Below are 14291 nucleotides of genomic sequence, written 5' to 3' on the forward strand. Positions count from 1 at the left end.
CGTTCCCTCGCAATGAGTTTTGCGTTCCCTCGCAATAAGTTTTGCGTTCCCTTGAATTTGTATTGCGTTCCCTTAGAATTGTATTGCGTTCCCTTGCAATACATTTTGCGTTCCATTGCAATATGTTTTGCGTTCTCTCGCAATTATTTTGGATTCCCTCACAATCATTTTTACATTCTAGAAAATATGTTTAAACTTTTTACGTTTCAGAAAATAAATTCCCTCCCTGTCCTCTAAGGCACTCCATACAAAACCCATAAGAGGTGTAGATGTGATTGAAATTATTTTAAAAAGATAGACTTCTCAGCATTTATTAATGCCATTTCAACAGGCAAGATCTCTAATCACTAGATAAACTCATGGGAATGTGACCTGACCACATGACCTGTTTGTTTTATTAAGGATCCAGGGAGGGTAGGTACAGGTATCTGAGCTATGCAAAGCGTTTAGTTGCCAGCAGCTCATATTTCAGGGCTCAAATGGTGTCCATTTGCCTTAAATTCCTCCAATTCCAGAGTCAGTTACTTTTTAAAGGCTCCTTTTATAGGCCACAGCCAAAAACTGATTACCTCCATGACCATGGCTGAGTTGTTGGTGATGGATGCTGCTCTGGGTTATCTCCTCCACTGCTTTCTATGGTCCTTCTCTGGGCTGTATCAGAGACAAGTGCTGCTTCTTCCCTTAGAGAGAATCCACATTAGCTCCCAAATGCAGGTTGGTTGTCCTAACTTTCTCCCTTAGAGAGAGAGAGTAAGAGAGAGAGAGAGAGAGAGAGAGAGAGAGAGAGAGAGAGAGAGAGAGAGAGAGAGTTCTCACAGGAAGAAGAGAGGGTGGGATTTAGTGTGTGAGTCTGAGAAAAACAGGCCTGTTGGCTTTAATCTTTGCCTCAGTGCAGAGCTGGAAAGGGACGCTGGGGAACAACAAAAGCCGCAAAACCTTCAGCCTGTTGGCATAGCATGTAATCCTTCTGATAAAACACTGATTCTTGAGATAAGGGACAAAACATGTTTAAAATCTGAATACTAAATTAATTTGAAATGGACATATTCGTAGACAAAGGTCTCAGCTATCGAACCATGTAAGGGAACAGGTTCTTATAAAAAAAGCTCTTTTTTTTAAAATTATTATTTACTTACTTTTATTCACTTCATAAATTACATCTTAATTTGTGTCAACTCCGTCAGACACTAAAAAGCATGCTATTTAAATTTGATCCATCCAACAAGTGTGTAAAGTCTTTAATTATCTAATAATGGTGGTCAGTAAAGGAATTAAGTGATAAAATACATTATTTTATTTTTTTCCTGTTTTCACACTATTCTGAAAATTCTGACGGAGTTGACAAAATGTAATATTTGTCCATCTTCACCATGTGTTGTACACTGGATCCGTTTAGTTTTTTTTTCCTCAGTTGAAGCTGCCTCTATAACCTAAACCAAAAAGTCGAAATGATTCCACAATTCTAACAGAAATTATCATAATGGGAATGATGGAGTTGACATGTTGAAGCTGTGATCGCAGAGATTTAAAATATAATTTTTTGTTTAAATGTACCAGACCACGTGTCCTACTGTTACATCCACCATAAGCAGGAAGTGGGAGAAGGGTCCACAGAGTTATAGCTGACCATGACATTGTCCGATTTATTCAGGATTATAAAAAAATCTGACGGAGATAATGCAAAGTGAGGACACAACTTTGATAGGCAGCTTATTTTATGGAGAATATAACTGAAAGTTTAATTTATGTCTTGTTTAATATCTTACAGATCCCTTCCTTTCATTTGATATAAATATGTATGAATTTGTTGCATTTTTAAACATTTTGTTCGACATTGATCCTCTTGCTGAGGACAGGTTAAGACAGGTTGTGCTTACATGTATAGAGCATGCATAAAAAAAATAAATAAAAAGAAATGAGTATATATATATATATATATATATATATATATATATATATATATATATAAAGAAATTATTAAAAAATATAAATAATGAATGCCCTGAGCATACACATTTCCTTTAGATTTAATATTTGTATTATTATGAATTTCTTGATTTTTAACATAAATAGGACTTTTGTATGTATTACATGTTTTGTCTCTTATCTCAAGAATCAGTGAAAAAACAGGATGAATAAAAGCAGAAATATTCTTCATACAGACATATCAATAATTTTTTTTTCTTAAAGGAATAGTTCACCCAAAAATAAGCTAAAAAAATCACCTACTATCCCTCTACAGAGGTCATACAATACAATTTATTCAAATTTTAAGCAAAAAAAAAGTCATAATTTTGTTTTTCATCCCATTTTCCACCCATTATTGCTGCCCCAACCTTTAATAACAGCCTCTTTGCAAAGCCTGCATTACACTGTGAATAGCTTGTTAAAAATAAACTTTCATGTCATTTGCTTTTAAAAATAAACTTTCAACACTCCTTTCTAACGCTAGGATTCTTCTGAAGAATATGAAGAGTGGCAGGTGCAACACACAGGCAAGAACATTACAAGGTTTGGTGGACTTTCACAAAGTTTATTCTATTATTATTAATTAATTACTCTTTTAATTAATTTCATTTTTTAGGAATAATGGCATTTGTGTAACTTCTTCCTTATTCCCTCACCATAACTGAATGGGCCAAGCTGCTGAACACTGGCATGGTTGACACCAGAAACATGAGGATTTCAAAACTAGTTGTTTTTACACCTTGTTGTCTAATTTTTTTTTTATTTTTCACTGGGGAAGTTTTAAGTTCAGTAAGTTACAGTATGTTCTTTTCCGTAGTACAGTGAAGTCCTTTATATGAAAAAACAGAGTAAAATTTGACTCCGCTGGTAGGACATCTTTAAAATTAAATGGCAATATAAAAGGCAGCAATACTGCACTAATGCAAAGAGGTGGGCCATCTATATCTGCATACTGCAAGAATGTGTCCAAAAGAGGAGATAAAAAGACCACACAAAAACAGCAGTTCTGAGGTGTATGACTCAGACTCAGGCTTGGTTCGAGAACTGGAAAAGCCTCTGGATGAAACAGCTCTGTGAGAATATGTCCATCTGCAACACATACTGTGAAGCCCACCTAAAACAAACAAGTTAAAGATGCTCTGAGTTTAAAGTATTGAGAAAAAAACAGCTCAACATGTTTAGCATCCTGAGACACATCCTCCTCAATAAAGCATTTAATCCCTGTTTTGGGTAAATCTTATCCATATTTCCACCTTTAGGTATAATCTGTTTAGACTACAGTAGATAGCATGCAGACTTCAACATGTACTGGAAACAGCCAAGATCTCTAAACTTCATGTGAGTACTGTAAGTCCATTGTATTTCTTACCAAACACTTATGAATTACAAAAGAGAATTGGGAGCTAAAACCTGAAAACGCTTATCATTGTTGAATCACTAAGGATGATAGAAACGAATTGTGAATCGGGTCTCTGCATCACTGAGGTAGACCAAAGAAACATTAAAGACATGAAAAACTCACACAACTCTGTGTGACATTGCTAATCATGTCCTCATGAGCCTCACCACACTTTCACAACCAGAATGGTCCTGAGGTTCTTGTGGTTGCCGTAGCTGATGTTTTCTTAATCCTGGAGAAACACAAGACTGTTAGAGGTTTGGATCAGGCTTTACTATTGGACAAACCGCCTGTTAGCAAAAGCCAAACAAACCAAACGACAGAAAGTTCATTCTTCTGTGGAAAAAACTACCCTACATATAACTCAACTACACATACCATATCAGTAACTGAGAGAGCATTGAGCGTTAGCTTTATAAAGCCGCCATCTTGTGTTGTGAAAATGTATTGCAATATTTTGAGCCTAGGCTATTCAGCCTAAAGTTCATTTATTATCATTATTGAGGCTTCAAATGACTCAGTTTCTGCTATTTAGCTCTTCTAACGCAAATTTCTGTTGAATTTGCAATTTACCATGGTCAGGACTGTCACTAAAATTCATAAGATAATATTTTCGGACTCTTGTACATATCAGAAAGTTGAGAAATATAATTTACATGTTTTATTACCATTACAAAGGCATCATCACTTACAAAGTGTGTAAATAGATTATAAAAACAATAGTGAAAATAGTAATAGTAAAAATACTCCTTCTTATGCTATACTATTCACATTATTAGAATTTAGGAACAATTTTGTAGGAAATTACATAAAAAATATTATAATAATAATTATTATTATTATTTCGATTTTCTGAAGAAAATGCGAATGGTGCTTGCCTGTGCAAAAGTTGCCACCATGATACCATCTATTCTAGTTTTCATGGGTGTTGCTATGTGGTTGCTGAGTTGTTTTTTCTTTAAAACCCCTATGTATGAGTACTAGTATGTTGATGTTTTGCCATAGCAAGCACCAGTAAGTCCATGTTACAAGATTTGTATTGTTGCACTCTGAATGTTTAAGTCTAATTATACTTAGGATGCAACTACACAATGTTGTTTTAAAGGGATAGTTCACTAAAAATGAAAATTCTCTCATCATTTACTCACCCTCATGCCATCCCAGATGTGTATGACTTTCTTTCTTCTGCAGAACACTAACAAAGAGTTTTAGAAGAATATTTCAGCTCTGTAGGTCCATACAATGATCCATATGACTCATGCTTAAATCTATATCTTCAGAAGTGATATAATAGGTATGGGTGAGAAACAGAACAATATTTATGTCCCTTTTTACTCTAAATCTCCCAACATTCAGATATGAAAGTGAAACTAAACAGGCACCACATGTGACTTTCAGATGTAAAAGTGGAGATTTAGAGTAAGATAAGGGCTTAAATATTGATCTGTTTCTCACCCGCACCTATTATAGTATATTTTCATATTATATCGTGTATTTTCATATATCAAACATAGAAAAAGTGCTTATATAGAATAGTTTGAGCATTATTTTAATCCAGGAAAACAAACAGAGACTGTAAGGTCTTCGTGACCTCGCTGAGAGAAATCTGGGCACTCAGCCATGACGGAAAAGTACTTTTCCGAGCACTGAACGGTACAGCCAATAGCCAAGTTATCTTATTAGATTGTTATATTCTATTTACCTACAGAGCTGAAATATTCTTCTAAAAACCTTCATTTGTGTTCAGCAGAAGAAGAAAGTCTTACAGATCTGGGATGGCATGAGGGTGAGTAAATGATGAGAGAGTTTAAATTTTTGGGTGAACTATCCCTTTAAGAACATTTCTTCCTAAAATGTACATATAACCTACTTTTACTTATTGGAGAATTTCCAGGGGGTACACCGGGTTTAACGGCACACTGTAAGGAAAATGTGATTTTTAATCTGGCCACAACAAAGTGTTTCAAGAATGAAAAAAAATATATATATATAATCTTTTTATTGAATATTGATGGAGCAACATAATTTGTGTACAAAGAAATAATAATAATTAAAAAAAAGATTGCTTTGATTAAAATTCTTAAAAAAAAAAAAAAAAAAAGTGGTGAGGGGGTTATAGTGATATCGTGAAGGTATAGTAAAAAAATGGTCAATTTAGGCAAATACTTTTGAAACAGCAAGATTACAAATTAAGGAACCAAAATTAAAACAAATTTAGATAATGCTTATTCAAAATAACTACTTCAGAAAAGAGTGTACCATTTCCTGTAAATTTCAATCACATTTGACATCTCATTAAATCTCATGTATTCTATAAACAAATTAATCTCCATTGTGATTGGATCAGTTTATATGAGCCCACTTTGAAATATTTTCATAATTTTTTTGTAGGGGCATTTAGCCCCTGCAACAGTGGGGTTTTTTACCCTGGTCTTTGCTATGTTGTTGTTATTTGTTGTTGTTATAGCCTACTCTATGTGTTATCGGCCATGAACAGGAAGCTATTTGTTATCATCCACTTTATTGTGCGGGGGAAAAAGCTTAATCAACATCCTTAAAAAAAATCTCCTTTTGTGTTCCATAGAAGAAAGTCATAAAAGTAAATACACTTGTCAAAAATGGTTTGAGTGAAAAGCAAAGCACCTACAAAAGTACTGTGATATTGTCATGTACTTCAAAGAATGCCATGGTTGTTTTTGGACATGTGCCATAGAAATACAAAGTCCCTTGGAGTACCATTTATGTCCTCTGAACAGAGGACTTTAACTGTTCCCTGGTCCAGGTTGAAGCTAAGGGGTGACCGTGCTTTTGCAGTAGCTGCCCTGAAACGTTTGAACAGCTTACCCCTGTACATAAGAACTGCCCATACTTTAACTATTTTTAAATCTCAGCTAAAACCCCAGTTTTTCTCTCTGACATTTGGTCCAACAGAGTTTATGATAATAATTAGTGTTATTAATATTTTTCCTGCTGTATTTCCTTTTCTATTTTATTTATCTTTATTTTTATATCTCATTTCATATTTGATTATTGTATAGTACATTGGTCAATAGTTTGTTGTTTTTAATCATGCTTTATTAATAAATTGACATTGATATCAAATTTACATGGTATATGTACAGTATATCATTCAATCATTCAGAAGAATAGTACCATGTTATTACCATCTGATACCATACAGTTTTTTTTTTATATGGAAAACATTGCCCAACTTTCCCTGTTTATCATAGTATTGTTCTTTCGGTTGGGTGATGAAAAGCCTTTTCTTAATTTATGGAACTGTCTTTAACAAACAGAATTGTTCTTATTGGGTGGAAAGGAAAATGAAATGTCATGGCATTCTCCAGCTTTTAGTTCACTATACTCATAGAGTTTGAGTCATCCCGTCAGAACAGGTCTATGAATCGCATTACAGAAGGGGATTTTTGGTCCAGTGGGGGTGCTGCTCTTAGTTGGAAGTTTTCCCAACAGAGCTTGGGGTCATACCAGAAATCATGTGATCTCTCAGCAGGCCCACTTTTTTGTGCACAGTCAAGCTCATCTTTAACATTTTAAAAGAAGAAGAAGAAAAGGGGAAGGGGTAGAACCAAAAGCCCCTAAATCAAAATGCTCTGCAGAGTCGAATATTTTTTAAAGAAAATATCTTTCAAACTAGTAATACACTTTGACATTCACTGCGTGGAAACATGGAAACATTGTTTTACCTTAGCCCAGTTGCAAAATAACTGCATCCGATCCATCTTTTGCAGCATGTCAGCTGCCTTTATCCTTTCCCCCACAGAATTTATTGAGTGTTGCACAATGCAAAAACTCAGTTTTAAAGCTATAATCTTTGAAGAAATTGAGTTTGAGTCTGTCAATGAAGCAACTTGTCTCCATTATCCATTATATTATCCTCTATAGCAGCTATGTAAAGTACAAATTGCAGGGGTGTAATTGAACATTAATTATACTTAAAGGGAGAGTTCAACCCAACATAAAAGTTGAATGGAAAAAGATGCATTAAAAAGGTAATGACATTTCTTGATCATTTGACATATAAGAGTTCATTGTACTATAAAAACATACTGTAAGTGTCAGAACTGAAAACTGCCTCAATAGAAAATAGCATTTATTTAAACAAAGCTCTTGAAATAACTCGTTTGGAATTTGTGGAACTTGTGACATCACAAGCACCAAATCCATCTGCATATGACTGCCTCCAGCAAGACATCAACACCTATTTTTCATCACTGCACCTTTGGCGCCGCCCACTGGTGCTCACAGTCATCACACAGGTGAAGAGGAGAGAGATGGGCCTGTCATGGGAGATTCATCTACAGCAAAGAGGCCTTACACAGGACACCTTCATGTGTCTATCTGGATTTAAATAGTTTTCTACATAAACATGCACTAGACCAAAGTCTTCCTTTTTATCATGCATCTTGCAATGCTTTTAAAAGATGCGATGTCAAGTTATATCTCTAAAAAGAGACCCCCATTCTGTTTCATCTTGCTATTTGCTGCCTTGTTGTTGAGTTGTTATGAAGGCATCCTGGACCCCTTTTGCACCCATCTGTGCTATTTTTAATTGTTGATCTTTTGTAAACATGCACTATATGGACGTCTTTGATTGTTTTAATGTGTTTCTGGTGATGTGCGCCGTGTTTTAAGAGTGGTACAAGCCCAACTTTTAAAAAATGCGTCTCATTCTGCTGCCTGACTGGAAGAAACACATGCTGTTCTGTGTGTAAACAAACACGGAAGATGTGAGATGTCACTCTTGTGGAGACCAGCATCTCTGCTTTGGCCAGTTGAAGCCGGTTGAAGCCCACAACATCACCATGGATTGTATGTTTTTGGGCTCATTTCAGCGTGGATTGCTTGTGTACCAGTCACAACATGATTCAAGCTTTGCAAAGGAACTGTTATTGAAAGATGTGGCAGTTAAACACTACCAGACCCGTGAGTAAACAGTTTCATTCACGAATGTTTCAAATTTCATGACTGTTTGATAGCTGCTGTGCTTGAGTGAACAATCTGATGCATTCAAATGAAATGTGAATTTCATTTTCAAAAACATTCTGTGTTTTCCCCGAAAAGTAGTTATAATGTGAAGTTTGTTAATTTTCTTCTGATTGTGTTTCAAATATAGCTGTATTTGAGGGGCTGCATGAAGTTAGCCAATCATAATAGTGGGAGTTTACATTGAAGTCTTAAAGGGCCATAGAGCTTAAACCGAGCTTTCAGGCAGAGTTGCAGGATGGAAAATGATCATATATTATTAAATTATGACTGTTTTGGTGCAAAAACCTTAACTGACATTATAAGTGGACCTCAGTGAAGATAATACAATTATATATATATAAAAAGGAGTATATTATGACCCCTTTAAATTGAACGGTGACTGAGACTGTCAGTCCCTGGCATTCTACCTAACTTCTGTGTTCCACGGAAGAAATAAAGTCGACCTGGTTTGGGACAGCATGAGAGTGAGTAAATTATCATTTTTGGGTTAACTATCCCTTGAAGTATTTGTACTTTACTTAATTACTGTTAAAACCGATTACTCTTGCTCAATTACATTTCAAATTCCAAAAATATACCTTTTACTCATTAAAATCTAATTTAGACCACCAAAACACAAAATGTACTGAGTTTTAAAGCCAATAATATTACGCTCCCAGCTGAACTTTTATAGTCATAGACATCAGTTTCAGTTTAAACTGTATTTGGACACAGCTCATCATCAGTCACCACAACACCTAAAGCAATGTGTTGTATTTATGGCCATCCCCATTGCTAAAAATGGACAAACTTGACTCACGTGTGAACATGACTCATCCATTTTAGACTATAGTCAAGCGTCAAACAACTAAAATAAGCTGCTGCTGAACTGAAAGTTTATCCATTTCAAGGAACAGGTTTCAAAATAGAGGTTTCAGTTTTACATCGGATGTGTCCTAAAGCCTTAGTCAAGACATTGAGAGATTATGATTAAATAGGTTGCTTTACAAAGTTTGTGTAACAAAGCTACTTAAACAATAAACTCTCCTCTATCTCTTGAGTGAAAAAAGGCTTAAACATTTACTTTTTTCTTTTAAATACTAGTACATTTAATTGTGAAACTACTGGCTACATGCTTTGACTTTAAATTGAATAAAAGTTAGCCACAGTATTCACACTTTCACTTCAATATAATGTCCTACTACTTTTTACACCTCTGACCTAAAGTGCTGCTCTGTTCACAGCACGATGTATAAAGCATTCCTGTTGAAGTACATTAATCTGATTGATCTACAAAGGAACTATGTGGAGGTTTGACACTCCCAAGGACATGCTGGAGTGGGAAAAAGGGGTTTTCGTTGAAGAGATCTACAGTGCTGCACTGGTCAAATGAGCAATGCTCTATAGTGTAAGACTGGAGAGAACGCAAAATGTTTTCAACATTATAACTTCTTGAAGATACCAACATATCTAGTTATCTATCTCTCTGTTTTACTGCACCCCCAGTACAAAACACTTATACAGTATGCACCAGTTATTAGAACACGTGAGAGGTTCTTTCCCGTGCAAAAGTCACCCCCGGGGTGTTGTGGGTGGTTGCCAGGGGATTACTACATCTTACAAATGTGTTCTATGTGTATTATAGCGTGTTGGTATATGGTTCCTATTGTGTTTAGTGGTTGCTAGTCTTTACGTCATTTGTAAATCTGATCGCTTCGAAAAGTAACAATTAGCACAACTCTTTATTACAAACTGCACAATTCTGCAAGTATAGATCAAAAGTTAAAATCAGCTAAAATCTATCTGTGCTTACTGAAATTTGAAACAATGCCCCTCAGTGGCCGAAGCTGGAAATGTTTTTGAACATATGCATGTTTTTGCTCTATCTCACAGCCATGATAATATCTTTTTATTCTAGCCACCAGTGACAAAGTTTGAATCTGTCATTCATGTTAACTTTTAACCAACAACCTAGACATTTTTAATTTTGTTTTATTCAAATGCATCAAAGAATAAAAATATTAGACATCCCAAAAATATTTTTTATGTCCCAAAATAATTTTTTGTGTTATCTTCAATTCCTAAACATAAGGAATCATACAGTTTGAAAAGTTGGAATATATAAATGTAGGACTTCATAAAACAACAACAACAGCAACACTACATGGAAAAGAACAGAGCAGAGGCATACAAAGCTTTGGAAAACAAATGGTGGCTGTTTGGGACTGAGAAGTACACTTTATCAGTGCTTTTGATCAGTTCCATGTTGTCATAGAATGTCCTTCAAACAGCTTAAAGGAGCAGAATAAGTTGTGCCCTTAAGGTTATCTCTCTATTTTTGTTATAACCTAACTCAGTGTAGTTAGTATTTCATTATGCAGGTGCATAAAACTTTACTGTTGTGATGAGAAACTGAGAATGAATCCAGTCTTGAATTGTGATTTTATCACAACACATTCCATTCTCCTCACAGAGCCCCCTTGTGAACCCCTTTTCTGGATATCAAAAAACACAGATAAATGGAACTTGCACAATATATTCCTAATCTGACTGTAATCAGATTTCTCATTCTGTTTAGGGGTCATGTCATGTTAAATTTTTTTGATATTTTGTCATATACAGTCAAGAGGTCATTGTACTATAAAAACATACTGTAAGTTTCAGAACTCCAAAATTCCTCTTCACTCCAAAAAGAGCATTTATTTTTTCTACCCTGTAAAAACGAGTCATTTCGAAGTCATTTGGCCCCAATAGTGATGAAGGAACGGGATGTTCATCTGAATGTCCCCACCTCCACAGCACATGACAGAGAAGCGGCTGAGGTACTCCAACACTGAAAGTGGTACTATTGTTACTGTAATTTGCTTTTAACCATCAAAAAGTTTAAGATGTTGAGTAAGGTTCCCAGACGATGTTGTGTTCCTAGTTGTGGAAAAACTGCTTCTCTGCATAGCCTTCTAAAGGATCCTAACAATAGGAATGAGCGGTTTAAATTTATTTAAAGGAAGTTCCTTAACGCGTCAATGTGGGACTGACCTAAGCTCTAAAGTATGTAATATCGTGAAAGTGCACATTTTATTAATTCTACCCCAAACCAAAAGCTCAGCCCTAAATCTAACCATCAGTGGAATAAAAATGTAATCTTAGAAAGGAAATGGAACCTCCGAATTGCAGTTGTCACTCGTTATGCAAACGTAATCACGTCCTGGTTTCAACTCGGGATGAGAAGCCAGGTCTCCTTCGCAGCTGAGGCAACAGGCTTCCAGTTGCGTGACAGGAGAAAGTAAATGTGTTTGAACTGATGCAAAAATGTATAATGGGAGATAGCGCCTGTCAGTAACTTGGCAGGATGGGGCTGCTACCAGGGTACGAGAACATTCAGAAGCAACATGCCGACTTCCCATGTGATCATGTTGCCTTGCTATTGACATTCTCATTGCACTAGACATGGACTAAAAGCCACAAAACTCACATTTTGACTCCATGGGGTCTTTAAAATTGATATCTCATCAGTAAAGCTTGACATTCACTGGCATTTTTTCATCTTAAGAAAAACACTTCTGCATGTATGTGTGTACAAGTGTGTATTTTCTGTATTGTTTTATAGATTAATGTTAAAAAAAGTTTTAAAACATGGTTATGAAAAACCATAGATGATGCAATGCAGTAAAAACCTACATTTCAGTTGACAGCTTATAAAGCTTGTAAGGTTTTAAAGGTGCCCCACTCCTCTGAGTAGCCTACAGACACAGGAAGCTCTGTTCTTCAGTGAAAACTGATCCTCTCCTACAATCTCAGAGGGTTTAGTGCTTTCTGAATTCCTCTTATCAGGATCTAGCCAACCATCCTCTCTTCCGGATTCTTGAGTGACACAAATTTATTTTCATTTTTAATCCACAGCAAGTCATTAGAACTTGTGGAACTTGCTTAGTAATGCTTGTGTCCCTTTATTAGGTTTTGTTAATCAGTTTTATTAGTCACAAGTAGACAATGGATTAGCAAACAGTTCTGCAATTGCATGTCTGGCCAGCATTGATTTGCCATTACCAAAGCACAAACATCACAAGTTAGAAAATCTGTGTGTAAATAGGGTAGACTGAGTACAGTTGTAACACTTTTTGCTGTAATGCACAAATACTGACCAGAATCAATGTTCCATTTTTTTCCAATGAGATGCTCTTATCTGTCTACCAACAAAATAGATGTCAAAAACCTTCATACGTACAGTAGTTCCTGTTTTTCTGCCCCGGGACAGTTGTAATGTGCTAATAAATAAGGCATTAGACCTAACTAACTTAAATAAAATATACTCACACATTTTATACTCTGTGATTGTTTTCAAATATTTCCAATGCTTGCATATGTATCAATTCTAACACAAGCATATGTATTTATTATCACACATCAGCTGAAAATCCTCTCTTGGTTTTCCTAACCCTGATCTGAGGCATCCTGGGACATTAAAGGGATAGTTCAGCCAAAAATGAAAATTCTCTCATTATTTACACAACCTCATGATATCCCAGGTGGGTATGACTTTCTTCACCAGAACACATTTGAAAAAAAATTAAAATTGGAAAAATATCTCATCTCTGTAGGTCCTTAAAATGCAAGTTAATGGGAGATTTCTCTTTTGATGCTCCAAAAATCACAGACAGTCAGCATAAACATCATCCATATGACTCCAGCTGTTAAATTAATGTCTTCTTAAGGGACACAATCACTTTTGGTGTGAAAAAAGATCAATATTTAATACTTTTTTAACTCTAAATCGTGCTTCCGGTCAGCAGCTGTACCAGTGTGTGACGTAATCGAATTGGCATGTGCATCACAGCCAGAAGAGCAGCGCTGTTTACAAGTGAGGAGGAGGAACACTGTACAGAAGCTTGGTTGGTTTTGGTTTAGATCGGTATTTATCTGTAAGTTTACTTACAATGGTGCGTTTGTCTGCTTATCCTGGATGTCTCAACTGAGTGGACAACGTAAGATTACATCCGTATCATGGCAACGTGAATACGTCACACAAGAGACCGCTTGAGCTCCACCTTCTCGTGAAGCTTACCCGAAGCGCTTGATCATAGTTAAAAAGTACTTAAATATTGATCTTTTTTACAACAAAAGTGATCGTATTGCTTTAGAACAGTGGTTCCCAAACTTTTTACAGTGGCGTACCCCTCCAAACATTTAACATCCATTCGCGTACCCCCTCTCTAACGCATAGATAACATTCACACAAGGTATTTTGAAAATATGTATATTTAACACAATTATCTTTGAAAAACATCTCCCTTATGTTATATTTGTAAATGTTTTGTACATGTTATATTAATCATATACATATTGAATAAATGGCTTACCGACTGGGATGTGTATGCTAGATATGATATAACTGCATAACTTCAAAACTCCCCTTGAAAACTTCGCGGTATGCAAGAATAGCGTTTGGTTCTGTGCCTGGAATTGTGCATCATTGCAGGTACGGCATTGCTGGCTGACTTCGAGCATTGTGGGTAAGTATCTCTGCAATTGCGCAGTCAGCTCAAGGTGCTTTTTATGTCACATTTGACACTGTTAGCAAGGTTGAGCTCATTTGCTGAAAAACATCATACAACAATGGAAAAACAGGTCTCTAGCGTGCGAGCAAATGTTAGTGAAAATTACTGTGTGTGAATATGGAAAATTATTTGGCTGCACCGGATGTCTGACACCTGTCATCAAAGCTTATGAACTTAAACTATCAGAATCAAAACTCCCTATGCATCTAACCTTAAATACAAATTACATTTTAAACTGCAAAAAAAAAAACAACAAAAAAAAAAACACAAAATAAAAAAAATAAAAAAACAGACAAACTAAAATCATGGACGACTGACATGTGCAAGTCTGCTGAAACAGTGAAGCATTAACTATCACTAAGCTACATCATCTAGCAGTGTGC

At 35.6% G+C, this 14291-nt stretch overlaps 1 long non-coding RNA gene across 1 annotated transcript; it reads right to left on the bottom strand.

Moving 5' to 3' along the window:
* Positions 1-2334: 2334 nt before the first annotated feature.
* LOC127449995 (uncharacterized) lies at positions 2335-4703 on the bottom strand. Its single transcript, XR_007898891.1, has 3 exons — positions 4516-4703; positions 3491-3599; positions 2335-3082 (listed from the first exon to the last, which is right to left on the bottom strand). It is a non-coding gene; the product is annotated as an uncharacterized LOC127449995 (long non-coding RNA).
* Between the last annotated feature and the right edge of the window lie 9588 nt (positions 4704-14291).

Source organism: Myxocyprinus asiaticus, chromosome 13 (assembly GCF_019703515.2).
Source record: "Myxocyprinus asiaticus isolate MX2 ecotype Aquarium Trade chromosome 13, UBuf_Myxa_2, whole genome shotgun sequence".
In the NCBI taxonomy this organism is placed as follows: domain Eukaryota; kingdom Metazoa; phylum Chordata; class Actinopteri; order Cypriniformes; family Catostomidae; genus Myxocyprinus; species Myxocyprinus asiaticus.